Source organism: Saccopteryx leptura, chromosome 3 (assembly GCF_036850995.1).
Source record: "Saccopteryx leptura isolate mSacLep1 chromosome 3, mSacLep1_pri_phased_curated, whole genome shotgun sequence".
In the NCBI taxonomy this organism is placed as follows: domain Eukaryota; kingdom Metazoa; phylum Chordata; class Mammalia; order Chiroptera; family Emballonuridae; genus Saccopteryx; species Saccopteryx leptura.
Window position 1 is genome coordinate 80113378 of NC_089505.1, and position 25629 is coordinate 80139006.

Here is a 25629-nt window from a genome sequence, read left to right on the forward strand (position 1 = left end):
GACATTGATCAATAAGAGTATATAGATTTTTGGCCCTGGCCAGTTGACTCAGTGGTAGAGCGTCAACCTGGTGTGCAGGAGTCCCGGGTTAGATTCCCTGCCAGGGCATACAGGAGAAGTGCCCATCTGCTTCTCCACCCCTCCCCCTCTCCTTCCTCTCTGTCTCTCTCTTCCCCTCCTGCAGCCAAGGCTCCATTGGAGCAAAGTTTGCCCGGGCGCTGAGGATGGCTCTGTGCCTCTGCCTCAGGTGCTAGAATGGCTCTGGATGCAACAGAGTGACGCCCAGAGAGGCAGAGCATCGCCCCCTGGTGGGCATGCCAGGTGGATCCCAGTCGGGCGCTCGCGGGAGTCTGTCTGACTGCCTCCCCATTTCCAACTTAGGAAAATACAAAAAATAAATAAATAAAAATAAAAAATAAAAAAAGGAGTATATAGATTTTAGGTAAACACCTCTGTAGCATTTGAATGGTTGTTTGTGTTGTGTACCAACCACCCACAGAGATTTTCTTGATTGAGAAAAAAAAAGACACCAAGCAGAAGTCAACAGCACTTCGTGTTGCCTCAATATAAATCCCTTGATTATGAGTCACTTGAGAGACATCCCCAAATTGATGTAGGTGCTGGATCAGCCATCGGAGTAAAGTGTTCACAGCCTTTTTTTGAGATATAAATATCTACAATTACAATACTACTCTACAAACTTTACTTAAAAGCATTTTAATATAGTACATTATTACTATCATAAAACATTCAAAGTGTTTCACACCCCGTGTTCTCTTGGTGTCAGTATCCTTCATCCTTCCCCATCCACCTTCATCTCCACCACAGCCAGGTGGGTGCACCTCCTACATCGTGGAGAGTGACACTTTTTTTCCCCTTGAAACAATGATTTCAGTCCTGGCCAGCTGGCTCATTGGTAGAGCATCAACCAGGAGTGTGGATGTTCCGGGTTTTATTCCTGGTCAGGGCACACAGGAGAAGGGCCTATCTGCTTCTCCACTTCTCCCTTCTCTCTCTCTCTCTCTCTCTCTCTCTCTCTCTCTCTCTCTTTCTCTCTCTCTCTCTCTTCCTCCACCCGCAGTCATGGTTTGGTTGGAGCAAGTTGTCCCCAGGCACTGAGTATGGCTCCATGGTCTTGCCTCAGGTGCTAAAATGGCTCAGTTGCAGAGCAACAGAGCGATAGGCCCAAATGGGCAGAGCATCACCACGTAGGAGGCTTGCTGAGTGGATCCTTATTGGGGTGCATGCAGGAGTCTATCTCTCTAGCCTAAGGGGGAAAAAAACACAGTGATTTCATTTCCTTCAGATATATACACATATAGAGAAATGCGAGGTTAAATGGTAGTTTAATTGTTAATTTTTACAGTAACCTCCACAATCTTTTTTCACAGTGGCTGAACCAATTTACATTCTCACCAATCAACAGAGCAAAGAGTCTCTTTTTTTTACATCTTTAACACTTATTATCTCTTGTCTCTTTGAGAACAGCCATTCTCAGGGGTGTGAGGGGATATCTCATGGTGGTTTTTGTTTTCATTTGCCTGAAGATTATGGGAGTGACACTTCAGGTCATTTCCTTCAAAGCAGGTAGAGTGCATAAATTCTGCAACACTAACTCAGCTCCAATGAGATGCCAACATTTACCTGTATTTACTGAGACTGAAAAATTTGGGGAAAACAGTGATTCTCTCAAAGGGAAGGCAGGAGCAGAGCAGAGTTGAATATTTCACAGGATGTGGTCAGCAGAGGACGCACATCACATGTACTGGTCACAAGATGCTCATCTCACAGGAAGAGGCCCAGTGTCTTCTCACCTTAAAAACAGTAAGTGCGCCCTGGCCGGTTGGCTCAGCGGTAGAGCGTCAGCCTGGCATGCGGGGGACCCAGGTTCGATTCCCAGCCAGGGCACATAGGAGAAGCGCCCATTTGCTTCTCCACCCCCCCCTTCCTCTCTGTCTCTCTCTTCCCCTCCCACAGCCAAGGCTCCATTGGAGCAAAGATGGCCCGGGCGCTGGGGATGGCTCCTTGGCCTCTGCCCCAGGCGCTAGAGTGGCTCTGGTCGCGGCAGAGCGACGCCCCGGAGGGGCAGAGCATCGCCTCCAGGTGGGCAGAGCGTTGCCCCTGGTGGGCGTGCCAGGTGGATCCCGGTCGGGCGCATGTGGGAGTCTGTCTGACTGTCTCTCCCCGTTTCCAGCTTCAGAAAAATACAAAAAAACAAAACAAAAAAACAAACAAACAAAAAAACCCAGCAGGTGCTGAGGGTCTGACTTAAACCACATAAAAGAACAGACCTCAGTCTTACATGCTCACATTTACTTGTCCTAAACTAAAATATAATATAAGGATTTTAACATAGAAAGTTGCCATTGGAAAGTCAAGAGTGTCATTCAGATTATAATATTCACAATTCCCTGGCCTAGCTAATATATAAACATAATAATATGAAACTATTTTTAGAAGAAATACAAAACTTGTCGCACACCGAATAATTATTAGGTCTAGTACCACTTGAATACTTTTTACTCTCCTAAAAAAAGAAAGCAGTTAACTGGACTGTCAGTTTTGCATTTCTAGAAGTGAAGACACCTGCAAAATTTTGTTTCAGCTGAAATTGCTTCTTATGTGTGAGTCAAAATTTAGTTTCTTCTTTTTCTAAAGAGATAGAGAGACAGAGAACTTGATATGGCTGTAATAATTACAACTAAGCAGGTAGCTTAAGAAAACAGAAATTTATTTTATTGTTTCAGACCTGGAGACCAAAGATATGATTGACAGATGAAGATAGATGATAGATAGGTAATAGATAGACAGACAGACAAAGAAGGACAGAGAGAAAAAGAGAGAGAAAAAACTCACACACACATACATCAACACAGAATTGTAGATAAATGGATACATAGGTAGATTGATTCACACATTCTTCAACATTTGCTGTCATCAGACTACATCACATTTGCTGCATGAGGTAAGTTTTCTTACATCAGGACTAGAGCTTTATTGAGATATAATTGACATGTAACACTGTGTAAGTGTAAGGTATACAATGTGTTGACCTGATACATTTATATATTGCAATATAATACCACCTCGGCTTTAGCTTACAAGTCCATCAAGAGGTCACATAATTGTCACTTTTTTATGATTTTAATTTATTGTGTTTACATAGATTCTAGTTTTGCCCCGAATGCATCCCCCCATATTAATTGTCACTTATTTTTTATGCTGAGAATATTTAAGATACACTCTCTTAACAACTTTCAAGTGTGCAATACATTACTGATCAGTATAATCACCACGCTGTACATTAGACCTGCAGGAACTGTTGATCTTGTACCTGAAAGCTGACAGTCTTTGACCAACATCTCCCTTTACCCCCACACAACCTGCAGTAACCACCATTCCGCTGTCTGTTCCTACAATTTGGCTTTTATAGATTCCACATAGAGGGAAGATCATTCGGTATTGATCTTTCTGGGTGTGATTTGTCTCACTTAAAAAAATTTCCTCAAGATAAATTTATGTTATTTCAAAAGACTGGCATTCATTTTTCTAGTGGTGGAATAATATTTCATTCACTTATATTCAGATTCTGGGAAATTCCACAAATCATATCACTCTTATAAATAATTTATTACACTGGGAATCAAAATTTTTGTTGCATCCACAAAAGCACTTGTTCTTACCTAATTCGAGTGTGCTAATCCTAAATCTGACATTAGTTTTTCTCTGTAAACTACAGTATTTTTGCAATTCAAGATTTTAGGTTTTTCTTATTGTAAAATTTTCAACATTTAGTTTAACATAATGAAGTAGAATGTCTTCTTGGGCATCACCTTTGTGAAAATATAATAATTTATATAATGCAGTAAATACACTAATACACTAAAAGATATGATTGCACCAGAATTTGTCTACAATTTCAAAATAGAACATATTAAAACACTCATTTTAATCATAAAATTTGCGCAAAACTTATTTAAATTCTATTCAGGTAAAAATTTGCGTTTGTGTATTTGTTGAGGACAATCTCATTTGATGCTCCAGCAGTAGTCTGCCATCACAAATAGCTCCAAGATTTTCAGGAAACTTATCAAGGTGACTGTTCAGGAAGTGAATCTTAACACTTATGTTACATTCAATGTCACGGAAAGCCAATAGCATCCTTTCAACCAGAAGTTCATAGTTTTCTGCTTTTTTATTGCCAAGGAAGTTCTTTATAACTGCCACAAAAGCCTGTCATGCTGCTTTCTCCTCCTTATTCATCTTCCTGGAAAATTCTTCATCACATATGAGGGTTCGAATTTGAGGTCCATCGAATACATCTGCTTTTATCTTCTTGAAAGACAAGGCAGGAAAAGCAGAAATAATATGTTGAAAGCATTCACTTTCTCTATTCATAGCCTGAACAAACTGATTCATTAAGACAAGTTTGATGTGAAGTGGGCAAAAATGATCCTGCTTCGACTAACTACAGGTTCATCCACAATATTTTGCATCCCTACTTCCAGAGCTTCATGTTTTGGCCACTCCTTCTGTGTCCAGTGTTTCTCCCAAGCTCGGCTGTGTCACAAACACAGAAAGCAAGGATACTTCGTGAAATTTCTCTGTTGTCCTAGCAGGAAATTGACCATTTTAGGATCCACACAAATGATCCAGTTATGCTCCTCATACTTCAGTAAGTTGAGGACAATTTTTATGTCATTATAATCTTCTCGAAGATAAGTTGAATAACCAATTGGAACCACTACATAAACATTACCGTTGTGTAAGAGAACACATTTCAGATTCCGTTTAGAGCTGTCAAGAAATAGCCACCATTCTGTTGGACTGTAAGTGGTAACACCTAGCTGGCTGAGAAGACTACTTATATCATGACAGTAAACAAAGTGTTTGTCTTCAGAAAAAAAGTCCACAAAAATTTGTTCAAACTTCCTGAAATGGGATGCTTTAGCTGACCAGTGAAGTACATTCATTTCTTGAAGTTTGGAAGCTAATAACTCGGCTGCTTTCTTTGATAGGCCCAAATCTCTTACTAAGTCATTCAATTCAGGTTGGCTAAACTGCTGATGGGTTAATGACTGCTTGGCATCAGAAGAAGACGCTTCAGATTCTACAATCATTTCCTCATGCATCTTATCAAAATACACTTGATCACCATGTTCACTTTCTTCATCCTTAGAAGAAACAAAACCATTGAAAACTGGAACCGGGAGTGTCTCAGAGTGGGGGATAGGTCGTATTGCTGAAGGAATTAGGATATGTGATCATATGCCGTTTTTTCTTGCCGATGCCCTTCGTATGGATCAGACAGAAATAACAGTCACTGCTGTGGTCCTTAGGTTCATGCCAAACCATGGGCATACCAAAAGGCATTCCTTTGCATTTTACTTTTGTCTAGTCACAAAGCATTTCCTCACAATTATGGCATACAATATGAGGAGCCCAATTCTTGTCTTGATTGCCAAGGAAACTTGAAAATAGGGAATATATGCACGTGTCACAAATGATGAAATATTGTGACTTTGGCATTGAAGTGTGTAACAGCCACATATATAACAGAAATTGTCAGGACTATTCTTACATTTACACCTACTCGAAGAAGCCATGATTCAATCTTAAAACAAAATAAGAGGGTGTTTTTATCAGAAAATAATTTTTCACATTTAAAAACAACTACAATTATGTAAAAGTGATGTTTGTAAAGCATTAATTGCCTTGTGATTATGTTCAATCCAAGAGTCATTGCCCTTTAACTCCAATTTAAAAACCAATGCATGCCATTAACTGTAACAAAATAAATTAAAATGGCATAAAAACTAGAGCATGCATCAAAAAACAAATTTCACATTTGGAATCAGCGATGCAGAAATATATAGAATCAGTTCAAAAACCTTGTGCAACAGAAAATGAAAAAAATTGTTCCCCAGTGTATTGGTAAAAAGAGATCATAATATAGAAATGGCTGAGTGTTATGTTCTGGGCTCAGTCTGAGATGCAGACCCCATGAGCTTGTTTCCCTGCAGTTCAGAGATTCCACTCATTTAACAGGTTGAGGACCCATCGTCCATAAATGAGGGGCAGGTCTCAGGGGCTCCTGAATGTCCTTCTCTGCGGAGCCCCATAAACTCCCTCATTTATTACCAGCTCAGACTCTGCAGAGACAGGGCCCTGGGCTGAGTGAGATCATAAAGGTCAAGGTCAGTGTCCCCTCACCTGAAACCAGGGCTCCAGGGGGTCAATGGATTGTGACCACAAGCAGAGGTTGGTGCTGTCTGAGCTGCAGCACCTGTAGGTGCTCCCATGGGCTGAGGTCATGGGACTCATGGAGAATTGCTCCTAGTTCGACCCAGGTCAATCACTTCGATTTAAGACTCAGGGAGGCAAGGACGGCTGACTTCTTCTTGCACAGGAAGAAAGTGTCCCTAGGGCTCTGTGACTGACACAACAGGGTCACATTCTCTCCTGAAGTCACCAAGTTCCTGACTGCACTGAGAAAGGGGTCTGCAAAGGATCATCCTAGAGAGGAAGAAGTTGTGTGGGAGCAAGGGTTTTGCCTTCCTGAGCTCTGTGAGGCCCTTAACGTCACCTGAACTCACAGCAGCTTGTGAGCATGATGGGACCAGGGATGGACAGACAAGAACCTGACACTCAGAGGAGAGAAGGGACAACCTGGCCCCACAGCAGAAGCAGCAGAGCTAGGAGCTGACCCAGGACTGACTCCTGTCCCCTCCCTCCTCTGAGCTGAGCCTGAGCTGAGAGAAAGGACCAGTCTGTTTCTTCCAGTACAGTGTCACCATCACCGCAACTGAGGGGACAGTCCTCATGATATCATGTCTTTCAGGGCTTCCCTGTGAGTCCTCCTCTCCCAAGAGGACAGAGACAGACTGAGTGAGATTCTAAGCTTTGAGCCACAATTCTCTCCTTTTACACATGGGGACACGGAGGTGCACACAAAGGAAAGGTGTGCCCAAATCAATGTTCCCAGAGGTGCCTGAACCCCTGCATGACTCTGCCTTTGGTCCCTTAGAGATGCGCCCACCACCTCCCCACAGAGACCCTCACTTGCCCCTCTGCAGCCCTGACTCCACGGGCAGGAGGACCCAATCCTCAGAGGGTCGGGGGTTGCCTTCTCCCCACTTAAACCTGCTTCTTTTCCTCCAGCCTGGACCCCAATGTCCTCCACTGCCAGGACCACCCCATGTGTCACCTGCCAGCCTCAGAGCCCTGGACCCCGTGGTCCCACCTTCTACCATCATCTACTCAGAACTTCCAGCTCCTCTGGGAGACAGGGCTGTGCTGAGTCCCTGGGGGACAGTAGATCCCCTGAGACACTGAGAGCCACCCTGGGGTGCTCTGGGATCCCTCTGAGCACAGAGGCCCCTGTGACTAAGGAGAGCACAGATGGACCCTGTAGGGAAGAGTGGGTGCCCCCAGAAGGTTCTGGAAATGAGGATGAGAAGGAGGAGAAAATCTGGGCTGACCTAGAGTCCTGACCTTATTCAAACTCTTCCCCCACATCTGTCCTGTGGCCCCTCAGAAACTTCCTGCTGCTCACCTGGCACCGTGTGGACCCAGAGGAGTGTGTGTGGGAAGGAAGCGATGGGGGACCCTCTACCTTGCAAATCTCCTCTGGCTGGCCCTCCCTTTCTGAGCCCCCTGGACTCCACCTTAGCCCCTCCCCTCCAGGGGAAAATGCTCTAAGCCAGTGGTTCTCAAACTTTTTGAAGTCAGGGAGCATTTAAAATCCTTCAAATAACTGTAGGCACACTATATACAAATTTCTGAGAAATATGTTATAATAATTAAGTCAAATATTAAAGAAAAAATATAAAGTCCAAGTGTGCTTTTATGGTAATTAAATGAAATAAATATGAAAAAATTAAATTTATTCTGACATTAAAAAACTTTTTTATATCACATTTTTTGAGTTCTGCTTCTTAGAATTAGTAAAAAAGAGGGCTTTAAAATAGAAAAAGGACAAAAATGTTATTTTTATATATATATAAATACATTCTTAGTGAGATTTAGTAAATTCAGCAGGTCCCCGCATGAATGTGTTAAATTTTTTTGTGTTTATAAGAAACATGAGCCTGATATGTCCTAGCGATTTCCTCAATGTTTGGGCATATATTTGAAAGGCAAACACTCATTTCCTCCTAAATACATTGAAGAATTCCACTCTTTTTACTCTTAATTATGTTGAGTGCAGAAAACCCCCACCATACATATCATCTTAACTTTACACCAAACAGAGGATAGAAGAAACTTGCCTCCAGTCTTTCTGGGGAACATGGGAGGTGTGTGTATAAATAATCCAGCACTACAGCTTTTTTTTTCTTACAGAGATAGAGAAAGAGTCAGAGAGAGGGATAGACAGGGACAGAAAGACAGGAACAGAGAGAGATGAGAAGCATCAATCATCAGTTTTTCGTTGTGCATTGTGACACCTTAGTTGTTCATTGATTGCTTTTTCATATGTGCCTTGACCGTGGGCCTTCAGCAGACTGAGTAACCTCTTGCTCGAGCCAGTGACCTTGGGTCCAAGCTGGAGAGATTTGCTCAAGCCAAATGAGCCCACGCTCAAGCTGGCGAGCTCGGGGTCTCTAACCCGGGTCCTCCAGATCCCAGTCCGACGCTCTATCCACTGCGCCACCACCTGGTCAAGCCAAGCACCACAGCTTAACAGCCTTTTGCAACCTAATCAGGCAACTGAGGCGGGGGTTGGGCAGACTGTCAGCTTACAGCCAATTCCCCACACCTCTGTCCCCCAAAAATCTAAACTTCAAAAACCCTGTTGGTTTTTTGGTACCCAACAGGCACATATTTCTCTGAAATACCATAGGGCACACCTGGAAATCTTCTAGGGTGCACCAGTGCACCCTGGTGCACACTTTGAGAACCACTGCCCCAAACTCACTGCACTCAAAATAGACCGAGTCAACATGGTTAGGAAGAATAAACATCCTTAAAATGTCTATATTACCCAAAGCAATTTATAAATTCAATGCAATACCGATTAAAATAACAATGACTTACTTCAAAGATATAGAACACATATTCCAAAAATTTATATGGAACCAAAAGAGAACACGAATAGCATCAGCAATCTTGAAAAGGAAGAATAAAGTGGAGGTATCACACTTCTGGATATCAAGTTATACTATTAGGCCATTGTATTCAAAACAGCATGGTACTGGCATAAGAACAGGCATATAGATCAATGGAACAGAACTGAGAACCCAGAAATAAACCCACACTTTTATGGACAACTGATATTTGACAAAGGAGGTAAGAGCATACACTGGAGTAAAGACAGTCTCTTCAACAAATGGTGTTTGGGAAAATTGGACAGCTACCTGCAAAAAAACAAAACTAGACCACCAACTTACACCATTCACAAAAATAAACTCAAAATGGATAAAAGACTTAAATGTAAGCCATAAAACCATAAGCATCTTAGAAGCAAACATAGGCAGTAAGCTCTCTGACATCTGTCGCAGCAATATATTTGCTGATTTGTCTCCACAGGCAAGTGAAACAAAAGACAGAATAAACAAGTGGGACTTTTCAAACTAAAAAGCTTCTGCACAGCTAAAGACAATAAGAACAGAATAAAAAGACAAACTACACAATGGGAGACTATATTTGACAATGCGTCTGATAAGAGGTTAATAACCAAAATTTATAAAGAACTTGTAAAACTTAATACCAAGAAGACAAACAATCCAATCCAGAAATGGGCAAAAGAGATGAATAGACACTTCTCCAAAGAGGACACAGAGATGGCCAATAGGCATATAAAAAGATGTTCAACATCACTAATCATTAGAGAAATGCAAATTAAAACCACAATGAGATATCACCTCACACCAGTCAGAATGTTGCTCATCAATAAAACAACACAGAATAAGTGCTGGCGAGGATGTGGAGAAATGGGAACCCTCTTGCACTGCTGGTGGGAATGCAGACTGGTGCAGTCACTGTGGAAAACAGTATGGAGATTCCTCAAGAAATTAAAAATCGAACTGCCTTTTGACCCAGCTATACCATTGTTAGGAATATAGCCCAAGAACACCACAACACTGTTTGAAAAGAAGAAATGCACCCCCATGTTTATAGCAGCATTGTTCACAATAGCAAAGATCTGGAAACAGCCCAAATGTCCGTCAGAGGACGAGTGGATTAAAAAGCTTTAGTATATATATACTATGGAATACTACTCAGCCATAAGAAATGATGACATCTGATCTTTTACAACAACATGGATGGATCTTGATAACATTATACTGAGCGAAATAAGTAAATCAGACAAAACTAAGAACTATATGATTCCATACATAGGTGGGAAATAAAAATGAGACTCAGAGACATGTACAACAGGGTTGGGGTTACAGGGTGAGAGAGAGGAGGGGGAGGGGTTGGGGGAGGGGAGGGGCACAAAGAAAGTCAGTTAGAAGGTGATGGAAGACAATTTTATCAATGTCACCACATTAAAATTAATTTTAAAAAAAGAAAAAAATAAACCGAGTCAAGGGCCACTCACCTGAAACCAGCAGAACTGTGGGGTCACTGGGCTGAGAGCACTCCCGTGGGCACTTTGTAAAATAGTCAAGGCATGTGAAAGTCCACCTGTGGCTGGGGGTCCGTCCACCTGGAACTGTCCACTGTGGCGCGGTCGTGAGTCTATGGCACGGGAAAGCCTGTGTTGTCCTGCCTTAGCCAGGTTGAACCTGTCAGCTGCCAGCTCTGGGATGCCCTGAGGAGACACACACATGTGGAGAGGCTATAACACTGTCCACAGACTCACAGAAAGCAGCAAAACCTTCCCCCTGGCCTGCTCTCTTTCTCCCTGACACTTCCCTTTAGTAACGTCCTTGTTCTATAAATAAGTACCCTCTTTCTCTTCATGGCTTCTCTCAAAACATCTGAGTCATCTCTCCCTCCTCACTGCCCCTTCTTCTCTTGGGCAGTACCCAGCTTCTCTCACTGAATTCTGTCTGCAAATGCTGGGCCAGAGGAAATTCAGACTGTAATAGAAAGGAGAGCTGTAACATGTGTGGACGGTCAGCCCTGAGCAGGAATTGTGCCTTTCTGGGTCTCCTTCCCTCATTGCAGAGAGGTGACAATGACATCTCTGCTCAGCCTTGTTGTGAGGAGGCCATGGTCCCTAAGACATACAGGAGTGCAGTCTGGCAGGTGTCCTGGGCAATGATGACACATGCAGGTGGGGACACTGTGATGACCATGGACTCAGACACTACAGGAAAGGCTGATGAAGGCACACTCCCCAGTCACGTCTCCTCCAAACACACAGAGACTGGGTAAAACACGGGGTCACAGTCAAACAAGTGGGAGAACTGACCATGACAGAGAAGCAGGGAAACTCAGCGATAATAAGAAGCTAGTGGGGGGGGGGGGCCTGGGCGGTGGGTACAGAGAGTGGGCCACAGGACTTTGTTACTAATCTGTGTGCAGATGGGGGCGACGTTCCTGGAGGGACACTGGTGTCTCGGTTTGAAGTTGACATTTTACTGCACCCCCAATTCACTAGTCCTGTTGGCATTGAATTGATGGCGACAACTTTTGGTTGGCATTGTCAGTATTATCCTGGCCTGATATATATATATATATATATATATATATATCAGGCCAGGATAATACATATATATATATGTTAAAATGTATTTCTTCTCTTCCTTTTCCTAGGAAAAGCTTGTGCAATTTTGTTGTATGTGCACATGTGTTTCAGAGTGTTTGGATGAAATCACCAAAGGAGCTCCCTGAACAGGACCTTGATTGTAGGGTCATTTTTGATGACAGAATCAATGTATTTAATCTGTATATACTGTGGTGCAGTTTTGTCTATTTTTACCATGTCATACACTATCTCTTGCTCACGTGGCTCAACCCATGTGGCTGATATTGCTGGAAAAAAAGCATGTCTTGCTTCAGGACCTTTGCACCTGCTGTTTTCTCTACCCCTCTCCAAACTCCATGCACTCTATTTCAGTGTTTTTCAACTGCCAGTCTGCAGACTGGTGCCAGTTCACCAGATATTTTGTGCTGGTCCATGAGAGAGTTAACCACCCTGATGTTGCATGAACATTACAGACCCAACGATCTTAATCAAATTTGCTAATGTATGACTGCCAGGTGATTGTCACATATTAGTCTGTATCATTGATGAAAATACTATTGAGGTTGTTTTAGCTCTATCTTTGGAAATTGTAGCCTCATTTAAACAACCTTTTGGTCCCTGGCTGATTGGCTCAGTGGTGTAGTGTTGGCCCAGAGTGGGAATGTCCCAGGTTCAATTCCCGATCAGAGCACACAGGAGAAGCACCCATCTGCTTCTTCACCCCTCCCTCCTTGCTTTTCTCTTTTCTCCTCCCCTCCTGCAGCCATGGCTTGATTGGAACGAGTTGGCCTCAGACCCTGAGTATGTATGGCTCCATGACCTCTACTTCAGACACTAAGAAGAGCTCAGAACGGAGCAATGGCCCAGATGGGCAAAGCATCACCCTTTCATGGGCATGCTGGGTGGATCTTGGTCAGGGCTCATGCGAGAGTCTGTCTCTGCCTCCCTTCCTCTCACTAAATAAAGAAAATAAATAAAATAAATAAGCTTTTGCACTGTGCAAAGCATTTACAAATCATGTGCAACAGACAAAAATATATTTGGACAAACGAATGTAATATTGACTGTATTGTACATGTGGAGTTCGGGAATCAAGCACCAGTTTGAACCATGTTGTACTGTTATGCACAGTGAGATGAAACTGTTTTTGTTGTGTGTTTCCTTTCTGGGCAGCTAGGTTGTACATAGGCTCTCACTTCCACCCCCTCTCTCTGTAAGTCATTTTGTCCATGCTTGCACATATGGCATATGGACAAACTTATGTAGTGATCAATGCATAGTACATGTGGCATTCAAAAACCAAGTACCAGTTTGCACCATGATGCACTACCACACACAGCACGATACAACTTTATCTGTTGTCTGTTTCTGTTCCCGCCGCCTCCCTCTCGGTAGCACAATTTTTTTCATGCTTGGGCAAGTAACCGTGCATAAAATCACAATATGGACACTCAGAGCTTGTCCATACTGTTTGCAAATAAATGATGGTGCTTATTGTCATTGTGCTGTAAATTTTAAACTGTACAAAATGGAAAGAAAAAAACAACAAAACATCTTAACTTTATTCAAAAGTGAAAACATTGTCAAAAATAAAATAGTGATGATACCAAAAGTAAACAAAGTACTAGTGCTTTAAGTTTAAAAGAACCAGTGGAAAAAAAATGTGTTGATAATTTGGAAAGCACAACAGAAGCCAAAAATAAAAAAGAAACGTTGTTAGGCAGTACAATACGGAGTATTTAAAACTTGGTTTCACTGAGCGTCTGGCAATGAATTACTGCCATGATCCTCATGTGTAGTATGTTCTGAAATTCTGTCCAATAATGCAATAAAATCTTCCACACATACTCATCATTTGCATTCTTTTATTTTTTTAAGTGAGAGACGAAGAAATAGTGAGACAGACTCCTGCATGTACCTTGACCAACCGGGATCCACACATCAACCTGTCTGGGGCCGATGCTCAAATCAACTAAGCTATCTTTAGTGCCTGGGGCCAGCTATTCCAACCAATTGAGCCACTTGCTGCAGGAGGACAAAAGGGAGAGAAAGGGGAGAGGGAGGGGGAGAGAACAGATGGTTGCTTCTCTAATGTGTCCCGACAGGGAATCAAACTCAGGATTTCCATATACCAGGCTAACACTCTATTCACTGAGCATACCAGCCAGGGCCATAATTACCATTCAAAGCATAGTAGTCTTATTGAAAAGCCAGTGAAAAAGATTATACAACCAAATGAAAAAGTCAGAAAATTCAAATGAAGACAATAGTTAAGATGCAGAACTTTACAAACTATCAAGGTTCTGTCTCACTTATTTTCACTAAGTAGAACAATCCTCACTCTCCCATGAATATTTTTATTTATGAAAATTGTATTTTAATTCAACCTCACTCAAGAAAAAATTCTGAAATAAGAAAACATTAAAATATTAATACCAGAAAGGTGGCATTGGGGTACACAATATTTCAAAGCAAGAAATTGCAGGAGGAAACAGAATTTATGCAGGAGAACATAATTAGATGCCATGCGTCTGATGGGAGGCCATGATGGTCCTGGCTGAGAAAAGTCATGGCAGATTAGCCATGAAGGTGCTGGGGAGAAGTTGAGTAGGTGGAATCTGGACGGACTCAGAAGTAGACTCAATAGGTAAGATCCTGCAGAATGTAGGTCTCGTATTTCTCAGCTGGGGAACCTTGGGCAGATTTATCTCTGCAGTCCTTGCAGCACCAGGTGGAAACTCATACTTGGGCTGTCAGAGAAAGTTAGAGCTGGGCAGGGAGCCCAGTGTGGGAGAATGGTAGAGTCCTTCAAAGACAAAAGACTGATTCAGATTTGGGGGCTCTACCAATAGCTCTTTTAGTTTTAGTGACTAAATTTTCTCAGCTGGAACGTTTGGCTTATAATTCTCTCTGTATGACTTCATTGAGGATAAGATGGGTTCAGTAATGTAAAAGTTTCATGATATCAGAAGGACCCAGGCACAAAGAAGGTGCTGGTTATTTGATATATCAATATGATTCCCTTCCTTGTCTCCACCAGAACCCTTATTCATTTTGCGGAGGGGTATTACCATTCTTCAGAGCAAGTTCAACACTGAGAACCTTGGAATAGAGACATGACCTATTCCAGCCTCAGGCACCTTCGTCTCAGTTCTGAGCATGTGTACCTGTGGTGAGGTGAGGAGGGACCAGAGGAATGGGTAGTCAGGCGTGGCTGACACAGGGGGATCCTTGTATGAAATGCATAATGTCTCATCTAGGGGCTAGCAGGGAAAAAGTACATTGGAGCCTGGCAGACCTAGGATCAGACCTCTGCTTGTCTATACTGCCTCTTTGACTGGGACCACTGTTATCATTTCTCATTCATTTTTTTTTTCTTTTTACATACTAGAACGTGAAGAAAGTAGATGATCAGGTTTAGGGAGGTTGAAACAGTTGAACAGAAGGTACGTCATGCATCCAGTGCCTATTGGCAAGAACAGAAAACTGGTAAGTGTAAGTCCTTTAATTTGCTTATTGACAGGGGCTCTTCATCCTCAAGAAAACTCCAGCAAGCTGTACATTCTCACTGGACTCTCCATAGCCTTCCTCTCCATTGGCATTTTCCTTGTTATTCTTGTTTGTTACTCATGTTCTATCAAAAATCGTAAGTCTTAAGGAGGGAGAGAGTGTCCCCTCAGTGGGGAGGGGATGTGTAATTGGAGCCTTTATGTCCCCATGTACCTTGTGAGGATGTGGAAGAGTCCTCCCAAGAGACATGACTCGCTCTTCCACTCACAGGTGCTGCTTTTATGGAACAAGAGCTCAAGGAAGGCCGCATGATGGAGGGCAAGGTGAGTTCTCCCGGCCCAAACCCTCTGCACATCTTCAGTTCCCACATGTGTCTCATGATTCTGCTTCAGCCCATTGTTCTCATCTTTCTTCTCTCAGGACCCTGCAGGGGAAGACACACAGGATGTGATATATGCCCAGTTGACCCTCTGGGCTCTCCAACAGAGAGAATCTACTCCTCTTCTGCTGAGTCCTACGTACCTTTCCTCTGAACCCAGTATCCACATGGAACTCAAGTAAACCAGCTTATGCGGAGGACAGACCTGGCCCCGGTATTCTGAGAATGCAGAATTTAGACAAGCAAGGACCTGGATCTCTTTGTGGGGAGAGATGCTCTGAGATCACTCATCCTCTTTCTCAAACTCAGCTGACACCTCTAGGTGACAACAATACTCTATAGTGGGACTATTTGAACTATCCCTTCGTTCCCAGAGAAGTTGTGTCCTCACCTGTACACTCTGTACATCTGATCATTATTATCCTTTCTCTTTTTAAAAAATGTATTTAGAAAATTAAATGTAATGAGATGACATTGATCAATAAGGCATTATTATCCTTTCTTTATAAAATTGTACTAAAGCAAATGTTAGAAAGCCTGATGTTTGTATTCTCCTAGTTAATTCTTCTAATTTTTCAATAACATTTATGAGAGAAAATAGATTTTATATCTCTGGTTTCCGGTATGGCAGCACTATAAATTTATGGCTACTTAAACTAAAATCAGAATTGATCAAATAATAGTTAACATATTTCTATTTAGTTTTTGAATGTCATCCCATTAAATTGAATTTCTAAAAAAACTTCTTAAACTTTTTAAATGTGATTTTTAATCTTTTAATTGAATTTGTGGAAGTGACACTGGTTAACATAATTATACAGGTTTCGGCTGTCAGATTCTACAACAGGCTGACAGCTGGGAATGGTGGTGGGGCTGTTGGGTGAGGGAAGTAGAGGGATAGAGCAAGAAAGGACCAAGAAGAAAGAAAACCCATCATGCAATGAGACAACTGTGTGGTAATTGAGGGGGTGAGGGGAAGGAGGGTGCAGAGGGATAAATGGTGGTAGTGAAAGACTGGGTGGGGTGAACATACCATATGATGTACAGAAATTTATTTTTTATTTATGTATTTGGGACAGTCTTTCATTGGTCATATTAGTTTTATTAGTCTAGGCAAGAATCTCGATATTCACGGGAAGAGGACAAAGGGAATTGGACATTCTACTTATTAAAACCTGGAAAACCTGCTTCAATAAACAGTTTTAACATCCTAGTTAACTTGCTAAAAGGCTAAAGCATTTATTGCCCTGACAGCACGTTTTGGGAATCTATTGTGTCCTCCAAGTCCACTGTGCCTCAGCCCTCTGGGCTCAAGATTTGGGAGGAATCCCCCCGAAAGGTAGTGCCGTCCACATGCTGTGGAGGGCAGGTGTTACTGTGGCTGAAGTTTGAGCATGTGCAGTGGAAGCCAGAACAGTCAAAACTTATTCTTCTTTTCGGACGAGTCATATTCCATTGTGTACATGGACCACACTTTTGTTATCCATTTGTCCATTGATGAACACCGGGGTTGCTTCCATTTATTTGTCATTGTAAATAATGTTGCAGTGAACATAGGGATGAATATGTTATTTTGAATTAGTGTTTTCATTTTTTTAATTAAATACTCAAATTAGCCCTGGCCGGTTGGCTCAGTGGTAGAGCATCAGCCTGGCATGCAGGAGTCCCTGGTTGAATTCCCGGCCAGGGTACACAGGAGAAGCGCCCATCTGCTTCTCCACTCCTCCCCGTCTCCTTCCTCTCTGTCTCTCTCTTCCCCTCCCACAGCCGAGGCTCCATTGGAGCAAAGTTGGCCTGGGCGCTGAGGATGGCTCTGTGGCCTCTGCCTCAGGTGCTGGAATGGCTCTGAATGCAACAGAGCGACGTCCCAGAGGGGCAGAGCATCGCTCCCTGGTGGGCGTGCCGGGTGGATCCCGGTCGGGTGCATGCGGGAGTCTGTGACTGCCTCCCCGTTTCTAGCTTCGGGAAAATGAAAAAAAAAAATACTCAAATTAAATAAATGTATAAACTCAGTTCCCCAGCTACACTAGTCAAACTCAGGAGCTCAGGAGCGACATGTCACTGCTGATTGCCATTTACCACAGGGCAATTGCATGACATTTTCATCTTGGCAGAACATAAGAGCTGTTCTAGGTTGACGATGCCGAAAAAGAAAGAGTTCTCATTTCCATGGACCTTGGTCTGATGCAGGAATTTTACAGGAAATGCTCATATTTAACATTAATTATGAGATTACCTGTCTAGTGAAATGAGAGTAACAAGCTGAATTGCCCCAAGGAATGTCTATCACTTCCTTAATTCTTTAAAAAAATTCTGCCATATATAGTTTCACACAAACCCTGAGACCCCTGCCTTCTGCGTGTATATTCTGTCGGTACCACTGTTCTCTGGAGAGAAACCAGACATCCATTCTTAGCACACAGTACAACCGGGGACGTTGGTTCTGTTGACCTCTCCATCTTACCCTCTACTCTTTTACTTTTTAATTGAATCATTGTCTGTGCCAACAATGCACGAACTGCCACATAGAATAAACTAAACTCGGCTCTTGGAATTGGAATTTGTTATTCCTCCAGCACACCCATTTCTAGCTTTCCTGAGCATTCCAGTGTGAGTACCACTTTGATGCCAGTGTCACTGTCTCACAGCCTTAGTTACTGTACTCCCCAAAGTTTGTGCACCCTGCCCACATGCCCAGTGTTCTGACTTACAATTTCTGGCTCTGCACCGGCCCATCGTGCCTGGACTGTGAACTGTGTGAAGCAGGAGAACGATAACTCTCAGGTACCCTGTTCAGGGGCTGCTCTACCTGTGACCCCTTCTGGTGGGTCCACTCTGGGGTATGTGGGATCGAGGCAAGAACAAATGCTCGTGGTCATGGTGCCTCCCACATGCTCCAGCCACAAAGACACCAAGCATTTCCCTCTCTGAAAAGCATTTCTCTCCCAACCCGCCAATCAAAATCTCAAGGTCTTTGAAGTGACCAAGCTCCCATCAGGGCAGTGGCTTTTCCACTGAGCAGAACTCCTTAACACACCTGGAAATAGAATTATGTGTGTGGGTTGACACTGATCAAATTTCTGGGTCCATGTTTTCTCACCAGGGACAGGACCCCAGCTAACTCTCCCATCAGTGGGACACCGGAGTGATCGCCCTCCCCAAGTTCTCTCCTTCCTGGGGAGTTATTGTGCTCTGAGCTTTGCTGAATCCCAGCACTGATCATCTTGGCTCCCCCACAGGCTGCTACCAAGGAACAAAATTACTCTCCGTGCAGAGCATAAACCCTGAGGGAGCAATTAGTGAGCAGTGCAAACTCTCCCATTTCCCTGGAATGTGGGTAGGGCTCACTGTCCACCGTGCTAAAATACAAAACAAACGTGATCCCTGAAGACATTTAATAGAACGAACAAGCTGCAAATATGGAGCGCTGTCTGGAGCACATATTTAAGCAAAGCAGTGTTATTGTTTTTTATAATTTGAAGTCAGGATCCCTGGTCCAGTAAACTTCAGACTCACCTTTCAGCTGTAGAACGAACTTGGAACAAAGAGGAAGTTCTGAGAGACACCACCCAGACAAGGTTTATGAGATGCCCCAAGATCTGGACGACAAAACCCTGTTAAAATTGTCCATGTGGATCTGAACAAGCTGACAAGAGCATTTTATTATCATGTATCCAGATAGTGTGGCTTGTCCCCCACTCAGCAATGCTAAGTCATGACAGCTGTTTGACATTACTTTCATTCAATTTCATCCTTTTGTTAGTTTATGAGCGTATTTTCTACAAAAAGTATTTGAGACCCATAACTGTATTTAGAAGCTAACAGTAATTTTAACCTCCTTCCTTTCCCCATTCTCTGTCTTAAGAGAGTATTTTAATGAACCAGCAATTGCATCTTATGCAGGAGTGACACAGCCCATAGTTGGGGCCTGTCCAGAGCCCTGAGCTCACTCCCGAGCACGTCCTGACCTGGAAACGCATTGCTGTCGGGCTGAGGTGCCTCGCAGTGCCCTGTGTTATACTAAACATGAGAAAAGTGCACCCAGTTCTGGGGCTTGAGTAATCTTATTATCAAAGGGGCTGTGGAAAGTTACTGTAAATGAGAGCGTGCATGTAAATTCTTTGTCTCTGATGAGTGACCTTTTCAGAAACTGCGTTGTCCCTTATAAGGACACAACAATTTATTCGTGTGTGTTCATACAGGAAAGCCCACAGAGAGAGCTCTCCACAAACACCTCTATTTTTATTCTAAAGTTAAAACCACAGGAAAAACAAACTTGTTTGGGGGCTGGATGTGTGTGTGAGTGTGTGTGTGTGAGTGTGTGTCTGTCTCTGTGTGCCTGGATGTATGAGGAAGGCAGAGGGTGAGTCTGGGGACAGTGTAGGGGATGGATATGGGAGACCATGGCTCTCTGTCCCTGTGAGCACGCTGCTGGGGAGACCCTGAGTCACTGCTTTAGGAACAGAAGCCTGCAAACCTGCTGTTGCTGTGACACAGTGTCACCTTCTCTTCCCCAGGTCCCACCATCCTACGCCGCAGGGGTGTGTTGGACTTCGAATGCACCCTCCAGTGCCTTGCAAACATGGTGGAGGCTGGAGTGGAGATGAGGGAGCCCTGGTTCCTCCTCAGCCTGGTCCACACAGGAACCCCCTGCAGGTTTATTTATTTAAAGGACAGGCTGGTCCTGGAATGTGTGAGATGTCCTACAGAGAGACATTTCCCCTTCTCTTACCTGCCTCTTATCTGCCCCCAGATATCTGGTACTAGAACCCAGGCAGGTGTCTGGCAGGCTACAAACATATTGAAAGGCATTTTCTTAAATCAGTTTTCAAAATACTAAGTGGGCAACATATACATTTAGGTCTAAGAGAAAAATGCCAGCATTTGGAGGCAAAAGAGACAGAAAAATGTGAGGCAGGGGTGCAGTTCACTGTGTCCCATAGACTCTCCCAACTGGTCCAGCACCACAGATAAAAAAATCCATGATCTCCCCGCTGCACTGCAAGGGAGAGATCAGGTGACTCTCCATGATTCAGGTGACTCTATACGAGGGTCTAAGTCTGAATGTTTTCTTCACTAAATAAGTAATTTCTGCTTTTCAATTTCTCACACCTCCCAAATCTCCACCTGATTCAAATGACAGGTTTACTGCCTCCATATCTCAGTCAAGGTAAATTCTCATCACATTTGTGGGAGTGAGTGGCATCACTGTGTGACAAATGACAGTAGTGAGATCAAAAGCAGAATAGTCTGTTGAGTGACCTCTCACCATTCAGTATATGTTGGTGCCACAATTTGATATCTGACCAGCGTGTCTGTGTGTGTGTGTGTGTGTGTGTGTGTGTGTGTGTGATTGCCTTTGATCAAGACTCTTGTGGATGTCACTGTTGTCTGAATCCTGAAGAGTCCGCACGGTGTGAAGAAGAGGATGACATCAGCATCAAGACTGCTCTGAAGAGAAATAATGCGAAGGATTTACCCCAAAGAGAGAAAGGAGGAGGCAAAGGAGGAGGAGGAAGAGGAGGAGGAGAAGGAGGAGGAGGAGGAGGAGGAGGAGGAGGAGGAGGAGGTAGAGCAGGAGGTGGATGAGGAGGAGCAGGAGGAGAAGGAGGAAGAGTTGGAGAGAGACCCTGCTGCTCACAGAAACAGAAACAGAAAGTCAGGAGGAAACTGTGAGTAGAACCTGCATTCCAGGGCCAGGAGGGATGGCTGGGCCCTCCTGTGGGGGCAGAGTGTATGACACAGTCCCTCCCCCAACCTCATTCCTCCCCCCTCTTCTTCGCTCACTGTCTCTGGGGGGCCCTTGGTGACTCCAGTCAACGGAAGCAGGGAGGGAAGGTCATCTCCATGTCAGTCTTTCCAACTAACATTAATTGGAATGTAATCTGTCCATGTTGCTCAAAATCCTTTTGTGGTCCTCATGGTCTTCCTTCTCAAGAAGTCTCACTCTCACTTTTTAGAAGTTTGCCTCTTCAAACAGCCATTCCCTCCACCATGTCTAGTGATGGTCCCAGATGTTCTCATATTTTCTCTCATTCCTCTTTTCTCAGTAAAGTAATTGCAACAATAGCTTTAGAAGTCCCATATTCAACTAAGAAAAGTCCTCAAAACACAGGAAATGGGTCTCTTGGGTCACAGCTGTACTTCTGGTTCTGGCACAAGTACTCGGCAGAGAGTAGGTGATCAGTAATTATTTATTTGTGGATGAGTCAAAGACCAGAAATAAATTTAGTTTGTAGGAGGCGGAGATAATAATGAATAAGTTCAATTTAGTGCCAGTCACAGATAGGGGTCAGCTCAGCACAAGAACTTGGGCCCTGTCTCCTCTGAGCAGATCACACCAGGCAGAGTGCTGGGATCAGAGGAGACCGCAGGTCTGGGCTGAGTGTCTCCACAGACCCTGGACCCTGCCTGAACTCTCATCATGGAAAACCCAGAGCCAAGTCCATGGGGGACAGGGGTGTCCCTTGCTGTGTGTCCACAGCTGTGGAAACCTGGAAGGACAGCTGTTGGGGACCGAAATATAAAAGGGTATTTTTACAATCTGGATATCTTGGGGACAGAGGTGCTGGGCCTAAACCTCCCACCTCACCTGCCTAGTTAACAACGAGCTATACCTGATTCTCTCTTGTCCCACCCATGTTCTCCGGAAGAGACTGGAAGCTAGTTTCTTATTGATGTAAAGTTAGATTTGAATGGTATGGTGGGGGTTGTCTTTGAGTTGTCTTGGAAACAATTGAATTGCTAATGAACCATGTTTCTTCCCTGAATAAAAATGGATGCTTTTCTGGAAACAGCCATGTTACTGCTCAGGAACAGTAGAGACTGTTCCCCATGCCATCCTCTCGAACCCATTTGCATGTATATATCTTTAAGTGTCTATCATTTATTCAATTCCATACCTTTTCCCATTCAAACACCCTGTAATAGACTCGTCGTGGCTGGACCGCAACAGACAGCTGTTCCTGACTCACCACACCCTGTGCGTCTCTGTCCTTCAGGCCCAGGGGCTCCTCCATCTGCAGAGCGGGAACACTCCGAGTAGACACCATGCTGTCCCTCCTCTCCGCTCGTCTCTGCCTCCGTCAGTTGTGGACACGGGGAAGGGGCAGCAGGAGGAGATGAGGAGGCTACACCCTCTTGTTCATGGAGAGCCTCAGGACTCAGTCAACCCCTAGTGGACGGGGCCCTGATGGGAAGCAAACCAGCTCAAATGTCCGGGTGCAAACCTCAGACAGAAACTCTCTTCCAGGGCTGAGTCTGGGCCAGAGGACTCGCGTGTAGGCAGGTCAGTCCTCCTCAGGCTCCATGTCACCCTCTCTTACTTCACCCCCTGGGGCTCAGGAGGGAGCACAGGGGTCCTGGGATGAGGTGATAGAACAGGAGGGTGTTGGGCTGAGCTGGGGAATGAGGGAGGGTGGGTCATTGTAATGCAGCCTCTGGTATCCTTCCAGGGACCCACCCAAAACAGAGGGTCTGCGCCAGGCTCTCTGATCCCCTGGAGGAATTCTTTGACCATCTGGTGTCAGAGGACCCTGGAGGCCCAGGAGTTTCATCTGTTTGAAGAAGAAAAACGTGTCCTTTCAAACTCACAGTCCCCATGGAAGCCCATGAACAAGTGCCCTTTCTCCATCATATACATGACAGAGCATGACACAGGGAGATATCACTGTAACTACCTCAGCCCCACTTGCTGGTCAGAGCGCAGTGACCGCCTGGAGCTGGTGGTGACAGGTGAGTGGACACTAAGAGTCCCAGCCACAGGCTCTGCCCTCGGGAAAGGGGGCCTACTCTCAGGGGTCTCCCCTCTCACAGCCCAGCCCTGGGGGACAGGAGGGAGGCGTGAGCTCATCTAACATGCTGCCTCCTCCTCTCCTAGGATTCTACAGAAAACCCAGTCTCTCAGCCCTGCCCAGCCCTGTCGTGACCTCAGGAGGGAATGTGACCCTCCAGTGTGGCTCAGGGCAGGGATTTGACAGGTTCATTCTAACTAAGGAAGGAGAACACAGGCTCTCATGGACCCTGGACTCACAGTCACACTTCTTCAGTGGGAGATACCAGGCCCTGTTCCGTATGGGCCCCGTGACCTCAGTCACAGGTGGACATTCAGATGCTATGGCTGTTACAGGGACAGACCCCAGGTGTGGTCACACTCAAGTGATTTCCTGAAGCTCCTGGTCTCAGGTGAGTCTCACTCTTCATCCATGGATTCGTTGCCATGAGGGGAGCCCCATGTAAGAGGGTGGTGAGGGGACACAGGGGCTCCTAGCAAGAGACACAGAGAGAGACAGTGCAACCTGGGCCCAAGATGGGAAAAGAGGGTTTATGGGAGGAGCAGCCCCTGTAACTCACATCTGGTCTCCCCAGGTGTGTCTCAAAAGCCCTCCCTCCTCACCCAGCAGGGCCCCATCGTGGTCTATGGACAGAGCCTGACCCTCTAGTGTCGCTCTGATATCAGCTATGACAGATTTGTTCTGCTTAAACAGAGAGGATGTGACCTCCCCCAGAGTCTTGTCCTACAGCCCCAGGCTGGGCTCTCTCAGGTCGACTTCTCTCTGGACACTGTGAGCAGCTCCCACGGGGGCCGGTACAGATGCTACATTGGACACAGCCTCTCCTCTGAGCTGTCGGCACCCAGTGACCCTGTGGACATCCTGGTGGCAGGTGAGGAGCCAGTGGGTTCAGTCAGGGACCCAGACTCTGCACAGGCTCTGCTGGGGGATCTCAGGTGGTGATGGGCAGAGTGAACGTGCAGGGTCTCAGGGAGGGGGACAGAGAGACAGGGGATGGGAGGGGAGGGGAGACTCAGAGAAACAGAGACAGACAGAGAGGAGGGTCCTCAGAGAGAGGGCTGCTGACTCTCAGGTCAGAACAAGGTGGCGGGCAGCCCTCACCCACCCTCCTCTCTCTAGGACAGCTCCCTGACAGACCCTCCCTCTCGGTGCAGCCGGGCCCCACGGTGGCCTCAGGAGAGAATGTGACCCTGCTGTGTCAGTCACAGAGCCCGGCGGACACTTTCCTCTGTTCAACAGGAAAACAGCCGGTCCCCACCCCCACCCCCCCTGCATGTTAGATCAGAGCTCCAAGCTCAGCAGTACCAGGCAGAGTTCTCCATGCGTCCTGTGACCTCAGCCCACGGAGGGACCTACAGGTGCTACAGCTCAAACAGCACCACCCGCTACCTGCGGTCAGACCCCAATAAGCCCCTGGAGCTCCTGGTCTCAAGTGAGGGGACAGTGACCCTGTTCTTCCTGAGCTCAGTCTAAGGACCTTGTCCCCAGAAGATTTCAGGCTCAGATGGGAGAGAGGGGGCTCATGGGATGATCACCCAGGGGAGGTCTGTCCCTCCTCTGCCATTTCATCTTGGTCCACTCCCTTCTACTCAGCTGGGTCCAGAATGTGTCAGGTGACAGCAGGAATTCTCGAGGAGGCCACAGTGCAGACATAGGAGAGAGTCTGAGTAATTTGGGGACTCCAGGGATACTCACAGCTCCTGACCCCCTTTCTGTCCACATTCCCAAGACCCTCTGCAGGCCCCAGCCCCCCCCACAGGGCCCGTCTCCACTGAGCTGGTGAGTCACTGAGAACTCTGCTCAGAGGGAGCACAGACCACCCAGGGCAGTTCGGAGGGTCTATCAGGGGATTCATTGTCCCCCAGACACTCAAGAATGGGCTGTGTCCCAGGGGACTGGGAGTCATGCAGAGATGCTGAGATCCACAGGGCTCCCAGGGTCCTGAGACTGGTGTTGACAAGTGTGTGGTCGTGATAGTGTTATTTTGGAATTCAATCTGTGGGGGAAATATCTGGGTTAAGGTGATAAGATGGCAGCCCTGACCAACTACCTTTATCTTGATTCCCAGGAGGCACTGTGGATGCCCCCTGCCCCCACAGAGTCCAGCCTGAAGAGGGGTAAATGGGGGTCTCTGTGGAAAGATGATGGGTTTATTCATGGGACATAAGGATGGAGTCATGCAAGGGCTCAGGCACCTGTGAAAACACTGATATATACACACCTTCCCCTTTGAGTCCTCAGTGTCCCAAACTGTGAAAGAAGAGAATCGTGGCCCAAAGCACAGATTTCCTTTCAGTTCTGGTTCTGAG

At 45.2% G+C, this 25629-nt stretch overlaps 1 protein-coding gene and 1 pseudogene across 1 annotated transcript in view; one reads left to right on the forward strand and one right to left on the reverse strand.

Moving 5' to 3' along the window:
- The window catches only part of LOC136398236 (leukocyte immunoglobulin-like receptor subfamily A member 5), a 70398-nt gene that overhangs the window by 20451 nt on the left and 24318 nt on the right, over positions 1-25629 (reverse strand). The gene's annotated exons all lie outside the window — the stretch shown is intronic.
- LOC136397194 (leukocyte immunoglobulin-like receptor subfamily A member 6) lies at positions 20992-24975 on the forward strand (annotated as a pseudogene).